The 11,238-nt window shown below is 37.6% G+C and overlaps 1 non-coding gene across 1 annotated transcript; it reads left to right on the top strand.

Annotated features, from left to right (window-relative positions):
- Positions 1-9,608: 9,608 nt before the first annotated feature.
- LOC131409178 (U6 spliceosomal RNA) lies at positions 9,609-9,714 on the top strand. The gene has a single exon (XR_009220858.1). It is a non-coding gene; the product is annotated as a U6 spliceosomal RNA (small nuclear RNA).
- Positions 9,715-11,238: the final 1,524 nt, after the last annotated feature.

The raw sequence follows: 11,238 nt of genomic DNA, 5'->3' as shown, positions 1-11,238 counted from the left end.
GACTGATTATCACATGGACTATCACGAGAGGTGAGGTAGGAGATTCAGTTATAATCTGTGAGCAGCCTAGAAATATGAAGGACTGATAAATCGGATGCTCAATATTTGGGGAGTGATATGGAAGAAACACTTGAACTTTTAGAATCACCATTTCTAGGAAAAAACAATGTCATCCTCAGGGAAGTCTCTTCTTCCCTGAGGGGAAGTCCACATTAATAAAAGAATGAAGAAAACCATGTGATCATCTCAATAGGTGGAAAAACTTTGATAAAATTCAACTTTTGACAAAATTCCATTTACTCATGATAAAAATTCTCAACACATTAGAAATAAAAGTGAACTTCTTCAATCTGATGAAAGGCATCTACTAAAAAAACACAGCCAAATATGTAATGTTTAAACACTGAATGTTTTTCTTAATATCAGTAACAAGGCAAATATATCTGCTTTCATCACTGCTGTTCAACATCATTCTGGAAGTTCTAGCAAGTGCAGTAGGGCAAGGTGAAGAAATAAAAGTTACATAGATTGGAAATGATGAAGCAAAGCAGTATATATTTGCAGATGTCATGTTTACCTACAGAATAAATCCCTAAAAATTCCACCAAAAAAATCCTATGCTATAATTAATAATTGGATTTAGAAAGGTCAAAGGATACAAAGTCAATACACAAAAATCAACTATATGTTTATAATCTAGCAAGAAACAATTGGAAAATAAAATTTTTAAATATCACCATTTAAATAAAATTAAAATAATAAAATACTTAGAAACCAATTTATCAAAAGATATTGGGGGTGGCCCAGTGGTGTAGTGGTTAAGTTCAGTGCACTCCGCTTCGGCAGCACGGGTTCGCAGGTTCGGATCCCAGGGTGCGATCCTACAGCACTCATCAAGCCATGCTGTGGTGGCAATCCACACACAAAATAGAGGAAGATTGGCACAGATGTTAGCTCATGGTCATTCTTCCTCAAGCAAAAAGAGGAAAATTGACAACAGATGTTAGCTCAGATCCAATCTTCCTCACCAAAAAAAAACAAACAAAAAAGAAATTAAGAACTGTATACCAAAAACTACAAAACTTTGCTGAGAAAAATTACAGAAGTTCTAAAACTTTCTTAAGTGATCAAAGTGTTTTACTTTTTATTTAATTATTTGATATAGAGGCACATACATTTGTCAAAACTTATGCTATGCACTTAAAATCTGCATTTAATTGTTTTTACATTATGTCTCAGTAAAGTTAATTTAAAACAAAACGTACAAAAGTTATCATGTTGATAAAATTTTATAGATATTTCTTTTAAAATCAGGCAGAGATGCCTACTATCATTGCTTCTACTCGTTATTGTACCTAAGCACTCAACATCTGAGAATGCAAAGAAAAATAATTAAGTATATGAAGAGTAAAAAAGCTTTCTTTATTTGTAGATATGTGTTTTTTATGTAGAAAACTCAAGAAAACATCAATTGTAGAATTAATAAGTGTTTAGCAATATTGCTAGATATAAGAGCAATATACAAAAATTAATTTCATTTCGTAACCAACCTAAAATAGAAAACTTATTTTTAAAAGTTATTCTTAACAATAGTATCAAAACTGTAAGGTAGCTAGAAAAAGATCTAGAAAAATATATTCATGACCATTATGGGGAAAGCTATAAAATTTCTTGATAGATGTTAAATATAATAAATGGAAAGATACACCATATTATTAAATAAGGAGGTTCACTTCTCTGCAAATTGATTCACTAAGTCAATTCAATTTCAATCAAAATTCTAACAAGATTTTTGTGATACTGGACAAGCTCTTTCTAAAACATCTGTGGGAGAAAGAGAAGCCTAAAAGAGTGGTTCTCAACCAGGGGCAATTTTGCCCCCCAGGGGTTATTTGGCACTATCCAGAGACATTTTTTATTGTAACAACTGGTGGAGCCAGGGAGGGAGGTTACTACGGACTTCTAGTGGGTAGAAGCCAGGAATGCTGTTACACATCATAGGATACACAAGATAGCCCCTCCCCCTGCTATAAAGAATGATCTAGGCCCAAATGTCAACAGTGTCAAGGATGAAAAACTCTGGCTTAGAATTACCAAGGCAACTTTTAAAAATAAAAAGGTGATGTGATTTGGCCTAGCATGTATAACATTTTATTATAAATCTACAGCAATTAAAACAGTGTGATTTTGTCACTGAAATGGACAAATAGATCAAAACAACAGAATAGAGAGTAGGGTGAGGAAGAAAGGGGCAGGGAAGACCAAGTACATATACTGGTGCATCAAGTATATTGGTAATATCTTTTCTTAAGTTAGTTGTTGAGTAAACAGGTTTGAATTGTGATGCTCTTTTTTGTATTAATTAAAATGATAATATTTAAGGGAATTCATAACAAGTCAGTAGATTAAGTGGATGGAGATGATGTGGGTACCACCCTGTCCAAATCAAATGAATGGAAATTCCATATAAAATATCAGATAACTACAGAATTGAGCAGTAAAGCAAAAAATGTGAAACTCTTAATCCCAGAAACAGAATAAGAAAATCAAATAGACACTGATATATGAGTTATTAATTCCATAACTCATGAGAGTTTCCCCGAGACATAAGTACTAGAAGCCTGGAGCCAAGATCATAATGCTAATATAAGAATGGAGGTGGGTCCTCAGACCATTACAAATTGTGAAAGCTAGATTTGATCCCCTACATGCAGACCAGTGCCTTCAAGAATGTTCCCTTCATCCCACATTAAAGGGTATTAGGAAGTAATGCTCCCTGGGATGGCAAAGAAAGGAAGATACCTTCTGCTTTTCTGGAACCATGGATGGTAATGAGGTCACCTCTCAGGAGCTGAAACTTCAGGCTTGTGCCACATACAGATATGTGTTCTTAAACTACCTTCTTGTTGGTTTAACTCAAAGCTGATATACTAAAATAGAAAATGTCCCTATACATTGTTGTTGGTTTAACTCAAAGCTGATATACTAAAATAGAAAATGTCCCTATACATTGAATCCCCTGGGACTCTGGCAGACGCAAAACACAAAACCATCGTATAAGAATAGTTACAACCAATGGATCTCAGAAATCTCATGATTAAAATCTACAAAATAGGGGCCAGTCCAGTGGCATAGTAGTTAAGTTCGCGTGCTCTGCTTCAGCGGCCTGGGGATTGCGGCTTCAGATCCTGGGAGCGGACCTACGCACTGCTCATCAAGTCACGCTACGGCGGCGTCCCACATATAAAATAGAGGAAGATTGGCACAGGTGATAGCTCAGGGACCATCTTCCTCAAGCAAAAAGAGGAAGATTGGCAACAGATGTTAGCTCAGGGCCAAGCTTCCTCAACAACAACAAAAAAATCTGTAAAATAAAGTAACCACAGCTGGAGATGAGCACAAATTGAGAAGAAACATTCCAAACTGCACACATAAATGAACCACCATGAAGGGAGAATTAGCCTACACCATGAAAAGGCAAAACACATCTACTGGAAATAAGAGAACAGTCTAAAATAGATTGTAAACAAATATGCTTAAATTTATTAGAAATATAAAGGTAAAAATGTTAATAATAACGACTAAACAAAAAGAGTACAAAAGCAAAGTGATTTTAAAAAAGAACAAAATACAGTCATGCATCACTTTACAACAGGGATATGTCATTAGGCCATTTCATCATTGTGTGAACATCACAGAGTGTACTTACACAAACCTAGATGGTATAACCTACTACACACCTAGGCTTTACGGTATAGCCTATTGCGTCTAGGCTACAAACCCGTACAGCATGTTACTGTGCTGAATACTATAGGCAGTTATAACACAATGGTAAGTATTTTTGTATATAAACATAGAAAAAGTACAGTAAAAATACAGTATAGAAGATAAAAAATAGCACACCTGTAAAGGGTACTTACCGTGACTGGAGCTTGCAGGAATGGAAGTCGCTCTGGGTGAGTTGGTGAGTGAGTGGTGAGTGCATGTGAAGGCCTAGGAGGCTACTGTACACTACTGTAGACTTTATAAACATTGTACAATTAGGCTGCACTAAATTTATAAAAAGTTTTTTCTTTCTCCGATGATAAATTAACCTTAGCTTACCGTAACTTTTTTACTTTATAAGCTTTTTAATTTTTTAAAATTCTGGCTCTTTGGTAATAACGTTTAAAACACAAACACATTGTACAGCTGTACAAAAATATTTTCTTTTTTTATATCCTTATTCTACATGCTTTTGTCAATTTTTAAATTTTTTATTATTATATACTTTTTAAACTTTTTTGTTAAAAACTAAGACACAAACAGACACCTTAGCCTAGGCCTACACAGGTTCAGGGTCATCAATATCACTGTCTTCCACCTCCACATCTTGTCCCACTGGAAGGTCTTCAGGGGCAATAACACGCACGGAGCTGTCATCTCCTGTGATAACAATGTCTTCTTCAGGAAGCTGCCTGAGGCTCTACTTGAGAAGGTGCCACTCTCTTCAGAAATATGTCCATGGTGGTTTGCTTGGTTTGTTTCTTTTTTCATCATATTTGCTTGTAAGCAGATAATTGTCTTGACATAAGTACAGCCATGTTTGGTCGTTCTATTGACCTATAGCCACCAGCACACAAAGAAATATAAAGCTGCTTTCTATGTGGTGGGAACTGGCCTTTTCCCGGGAACTGGCCTTTCTCCCATGGAGAGAGTTGCAAGTTGTAACATTTCAAGGCTCTTTGGGTGTCATAGCACGGGACGGACTGGCCATCTTTGCCGGGCTAGGACGATAACCAGAGAGAACAATGCTCGTACACAACTACTGGGCTGGGACGTTAGCCAGGGGGCTCAGTGCATGTATGCCACTGATAACCATTTGTGCATGGAAACACTAAATGCTTGCTGTGCAAACTCTGTAATTGCTTACTCTGAAAATTACCGATGGTATAAAAACTGCTGGAAACTGAGCCCTAGTGAGAGTTCCACCTGTGGAAGGGACGCCTTGCCCAGGACGTGTGATCCCTGCCCAGCCGTGTCGATTGACAGGACTCTCCTGGCAGTGGGGCGTGGATGTTGTGAGTAATTGATTTGATGTGAAGTAATTGATTTGATGTGTTCTCTTTTCGGTCAACCTGGTGTTTCTCTTTCCGGTTGATTTGTGTCATTTCCCTTCAGTCGATGTGAATGTTTTCCCTTTCCAGTCGAGCTGATGTTTTTCCCTCTTAATATTCGACCTATTCGATTCTGTTTGCAGACTATCGCCTTTACTATCCTCTATATAATAAAATATACCTTCAGTTCATTTGTTTGGAGTAGAAAGTTTCTTTTAAGTCTCCGATCGAATCCCCGAACCTCTCATAACAATAATGCACCATGAAAATTCCTCTCTGTTAGTGAAAACCTTTCAGTGTTGGGCGTCCACGTTTTCAAACTTTTTAAGGAGCTTGTTGAGGTCTGCAAAAGCTTCTGCTAAACTCTTCACTGTCAATCTTCCTGGTGGGGTCTTCTTTTTTTCTCCTCCAGTTGCCTATTCTTTTTCCTTTTCTTCAGCTATGTGTTCCTGTTCCAGTTCCAGCAACTCATCATTAGTCAGTTCCTTAGGCACCTCTTCTAGGGGCTCCTCAATGTCATCCTTATCCACACCCATGTTAAAGTTGTTTGTTATCTCAACCACAGTCTTGTTGATTTTTGCAACCTCCTCATCCTTGGCAAATCCTTTGAAGTCATGGGTGAATCGCTTGAGTGTATTCTTCCAGATGCCATTCATACACTGCTTGGTGACATGACCCCAAGCCCAAGTAAGGTTCTTGATGCAGTCATAGATGTAATCCTCCCAAAATTGCATAAATGTCTTCTCAGTATCTTCCTCTGTCACAAACATAATCTGGGCAAAGGTCCTCCTCAGGTAACAGGCTTTAAAAGCTGCTATAACTCCTTGATCCATGGTTGGATCAAAGAGGTGGTGTCTGGAGGGAAAAGCACAACTTGGATATTGGGATGAACATCACCAATAACAGGAGGATGTCTGGGAGCATTATTAACAATATGCAAAATCTTGAAAGGTATGTTATTCTCCAAATAGTACTTCTCCATTTCTCTGGCATAGAAATCCAGGAGGGCATCTTGGAAGAGGAGCTGGGTCATCCGTGACTTCTTATTGCTCTTGTAGTACACTGGCAGTGCATGATTATTGATGTACTTGAAGGCCCTGGGATTTTCACTGTGCCAGACCACAAAAGGTTTCAATTTGTAGCCTGCAACGTTGCCCCCAAGCAAGACTGTTATGCTGTCCTTAAAATCCTTGAAACCTAGCACTGACTTGGCCTCCTTATGGATGAAAATCCTTTCAGGCATCCATTTCAAGAATAGAGAGGTTTCAATGATATTGAATACTTGCTCTGGGAAGTAATTTTCCTCCAAAATCAGTTTATCTAGAGTTTCCAAAAATTCTTCAGCCGCCTTCACATCAGCACTCACAGACTCACTACTCATTTTCACATTATGTAATGAATAACAATTCTTGAATCATTTAAATCACCCAGAGCTAGCAGTAGATTCAACATTATAGTCAGGTCCAGCCTTTTCTTTCAACATTGCAAACAAACTTTTGCTTTGGCCATGACTATTATGGTGCTGAGAAGGATACCTGGTCTTCAATCCAGGTCATTAGAAGTTGCTCCATGTCTGACATAGGCCCTTCTCAAATTTTTGTGAGTCTCACTGCCTTCAATGAAGCAGATCAACAGCTTCTCTCATGTTGTTCTTGTTCTTCAAGATCATAGCTATGGTGGAATGGGACATGCCTAACTGGTGAGCAATAACCACCACGGATTTTCCACCTTCATAGTCCTTAATCAATTTTAATTTCATTTCCAGGTCAATCACTCAATGTGGCCTCTTACTGGCAACATTAGCAGTGGACTATGTTCACTAGGGGGCCATGATGAAAAAAACACTATGGCATTAAATCAAGCACAAGAGAAAATGATTCAATCAAGAGATGCAGTAAACATCAGGTGTATGAGGCTGCTGCCAGCATAACATGGCATATTGTTTTACAGTAAACTTTTAAAAAGTAAATATAAAGAGTACACTCTAAAATAATGATAAAAACTATAGTATAGGGGTTAGCCCCTTGGACTAGTGGTTAAATTTGGCATGTTCCACTTCAGTGGCCAGGGTTTGCGGGTTTGGATCCCAGATGCAGAGCCACATTACTCGTCAGTCACGCTGTGGCGTCAAACACATACAAAACAGAGGAAGACTGCTACAGATTTTAGCTCAGGGCGAATCTTCCTCAAGTGAAAAGAGGAAGATTGCCAACAGATGTTAGCTCAGGGTGAATTTTCCTCACTAAAATAAAAACAAAAACAAAATCAAACAAATAAAATAAACTATAGTATAGTAAAAACATAAACCAGTAACATAGTCATTTATTATCATTATTAAGTATTATGTACTGTACTTAATTGTATGTGCTATACTTTATATGACTGGCAGTGCAGTGGGTTTGTTTACACCAGCATCACCACAAACTCATGAGCAATGTGTTGTGCTACCATGTCATGGCAGCTACAAGGTCACTAGATGATGGGGATTTTCACTCCATTATAATTTTATGGGACCAGTGTCATATATGCAGTCCCTTGTTGACTAAAACATTGTTATGCAGTGCATGACTGTAAAATGAAAATATTACTAATGAATCAATGGGCAGGGGGAGAGAGTATGAAAACCAGCCAGTAAGTGAAATGATAATTGCTGAGAATTTTCCAAGATTAAAGAAAACAGAATTTCTTTTTTTTTTTTTTTTGTGAGGAAGATCAGCCCTGAGCTAACATCCGTGCTAATCCTCCACTTTTTGCTGAGGAAGACCAGCTCTGAGCTAACATCTATTGCCAATCCTCCTCCTTCCCACCCCGCCAAAGCCCCAGTAGATAGTTGTATGTCATCGTTGCACATCCCCCTAGTTGCTGTACATGGGACGTGGCCTCAGCATGGCGGGAGAAGCAGTACGTCGATGCGCGCCAGGGATCTGAACCCGGGCCGCCAGTAGCGGAGCGCACACACTCAACCGCTAAGCCACGGGGCCGGCCCGAAAACAGAATTTCTAATCATTAAAAAACACGCTGGGGGTAAATTAGAAAAATAAAAACAATTATAACATAGAAACATTTTAGTAGTAGTGGAAGTGGTAGTAGTAATTGTAGTCTTACTATCTAACATTTTTAAGCATTTTCTGTCACTCAACAATTGTTCTAAGTTCTGTATACATTTGACTAATTTAATACTGGCAACAATTTATGAAGTAAGGCTATCATTATCTCCATTTATAGATGAAGAAACTGAGCCCCAGAGAGTTTAAGTAACTTGCCCAATATCAGGAAGTATGGCTACTAGAGGATAACTTTCAACGTGTTAAAGACAGAGAAAATCTGTATATGCAAAAAAGAAAAGAAAGATTCTCTCCAAATAGTGAAAATTAGGCTGAAGGCAGATGTCCCATCAGCAAACCTGAAGGCCAAAGACAATGAATAATGTCTTAAAGTACTGAAGTAAGGGAGATATCAACCCAGAAATCTATATCCTAGTCTATCTGGTGGGGAAAATAAAATATTTTCAACTCTCACCGAAAGAACTACTAAGGATAGACCTCAGTAAAAAGGAAATGTAAGAGACATGCAAGAAGCAATGGTGAGCAACCATATTGCTAAATATGTAGTATATATATATATGCATTGACTATTAAAAATGACAATGATTAATTTTATTGTAGAAAATTAAAAACAAGATCAGATATGGGGCTGGCCTAGTGGCATGGCAGTTAAGTTCGCACACTCTGCTTCAGCGGCCCAGGTTCACTGAGTTGGACCCCGGGCACTGACCTACACAACGCTCATCAAGCCACGCTGAGGTGGCTTCCCACGTAGAAGAACTAGAAGGATCTACAACTACAATATCCAACTACGTACAGGGGCTTTGGGGAGAAGAAAGAGCAAGATTGGCAAGAGATGTTAACCCAGGACCAATCTTCCTCAAAAAAAAAAAAAAAATCTCTCTCTTCCCTTGACTCCAGGGAGATATTACAACAAAAAATCAGACAAAATAAAAAGATAGGAGAGGTAAATTGCAGTTAAAATATCATAAGGCCTAGTGTCATTAAAGAATAGAATGGAAATATTAATTTATGTCTTTAGCGAAACAAATAGTTGTGTTTAAAAATATAAGCATGGCAGCCAGCCTGGTGGCGCAAGTGGTTGGGTGCGCGTGCTCCGCTGCAGCGGCCCGGGGTTTGCCGGTTCAGATCCCGGGCGCGCACCAACGCACCGCTTGTCAAGCCATGCTGTGGCGGCGTCCCATATAAAGTGGAGGAAGATGGGCGTGGATGTTAGCCCAGGGCCAGTCTTCCTCAGCAAAAAGAGGAGGATCCGCAGATGTTCGCTCAGGGCTGATCTTCCTCACACACACAAAAAATATATAAGCATGAACATTAAAAGAACAGAAATGGAATTTGTACTTTTAAGTTAGGAGTGATAAAAAGGGATATAAGAAAATTTTGATCCATCCAGCCAAGACATAAAGTTATACACAGAAAAATATTTGACAAAAATTCAACACAGTGCTTGCTTCGGCAGCAAATACACTAAAATTACAATGATAGACAGAAGATTAACAAGGCCGCTGTGCAAGGATGATGATATGCAAATTCGTGAAGCGTTCCACATTTTTCTGATTCTGATCAAGAGCCATATTCAGCTATTGGCTCAATATTATAAAGCCAAACAAGTCCTCCTCCCCAGAAATACGAGTCATCCACAGCCTCTGCCCTGGTTGTATAAATTCTTCTATGTACTCAAGTGATAAAAATCACAGTTCAACATGGAAAAAAAAATTCTATACAGATTCATAATAAAATTAACATACTGAGAATACGGTGAAAGGTGTTTAATCTAATAAAGAACATCTCCCATGAACACACAGCAACATCACATTTAATGGTGAAATGTTAAAAATATTCTCTTTAAAGTCAAGGACATTAAAATATGCCCATATCACATTTCTGTTCTGCAGTGAATTACAGTTGTAGTAATCATAGTAAGACAAGATAAAAATGATAGCATTAAGGGGGGCTGGCCCAGTGGCGCAAGCGGTTAAGTGCGCTTGTTCCACTGTGGCGGCCAGGGCTTCGCCAGTTTGGCAGCCCGAGGTTCTCTGGTTCGGATCTTGGGCGCACACAGATGCACCGCTTGGCAAGCCATGCTGTGGCGGCATCCCATATAAAGTAGAGGAAGATGAGGCTCGGATGTTAGCCCAGGGCCAGTCTTCCTCAGCAAAAAAAGAAGAGGATTGGCAGATGTTAGCACAGGGCTGATCTTCCTCACACACACAAACAAAAAAATTATAACATTAAGGATTAGAAGACAAGAAAAAAAATCATTAAATAGTAATTTAAAAATTAATAATGATGGGAAAATTGCCACATTTTATGCTATATTACACTTATTTACAGAGCACCAGCAATTAAAATGGTATGCTACTGGAGCAGAAATAGAAATATCAAAAGAATTAATGAAAAAGACCAGAAAGAGAAATTTGGTAAAAGATAAAGGTAGCATTTCAATTAAGTACAGAGAAGATAGTTATTCAACAAATGTGGTTGGAAAAAAAAAATAGTACAACAGTCAGAAAAATATTTGTTAGATCATTACCACATACATTATATAAAATAACAACCCAAATGTACAAAAATCCCATAGAAGTGAAAACTATTTGGAGTACTTTATAATCTTTCAGTGAGAAAGACCTTGTAGTAAAAACAAAGTGAGACAGTAATAAGGAAAATATTGTTACATTTGATTTCACATAAATCTAAAACTTTTATATAGTGAAAAGAAAGTAAAACAAGAGCAAAAATCAAGTTTAAAAATATGGCAGAAAGGGAAAAATATGTGCAATATATAATAAAGACAAAATTTTGCCATCCTTAATATGTAAAAAGTGTATCAAAATTTTTAAATGAATATGAAAAAATAAGCAGAACAAAAGAAAATGGGTGGCATATTAAAATGCATATCCAAACAGCTGAATACAAACTGTAAATAAATACATGAATAAATCTTAAATGTCATTAATATCCAGACAAGCATAACATGAAACACAATAAAAACAAAGTTGACAAAGATTAAAATAAATAATAATGCCAACATTAGCCAGCATATGTGGAAATGGAAAGGTTTATATATTGTTGGTAGA

The sequence above is a fragment of the Diceros bicornis genome, chromosome 7 (assembly GCF_020826845.1).
Source record: "Diceros bicornis minor isolate mBicDic1 chromosome 7, mDicBic1.mat.cur, whole genome shotgun sequence".
Classification (NCBI taxonomy): domain Eukaryota; kingdom Metazoa; phylum Chordata; class Mammalia; order Perissodactyla; family Rhinocerotidae; genus Diceros; species Diceros bicornis.
This window is presented reverse-complemented; position numbering and strand designations above follow the sequence as displayed.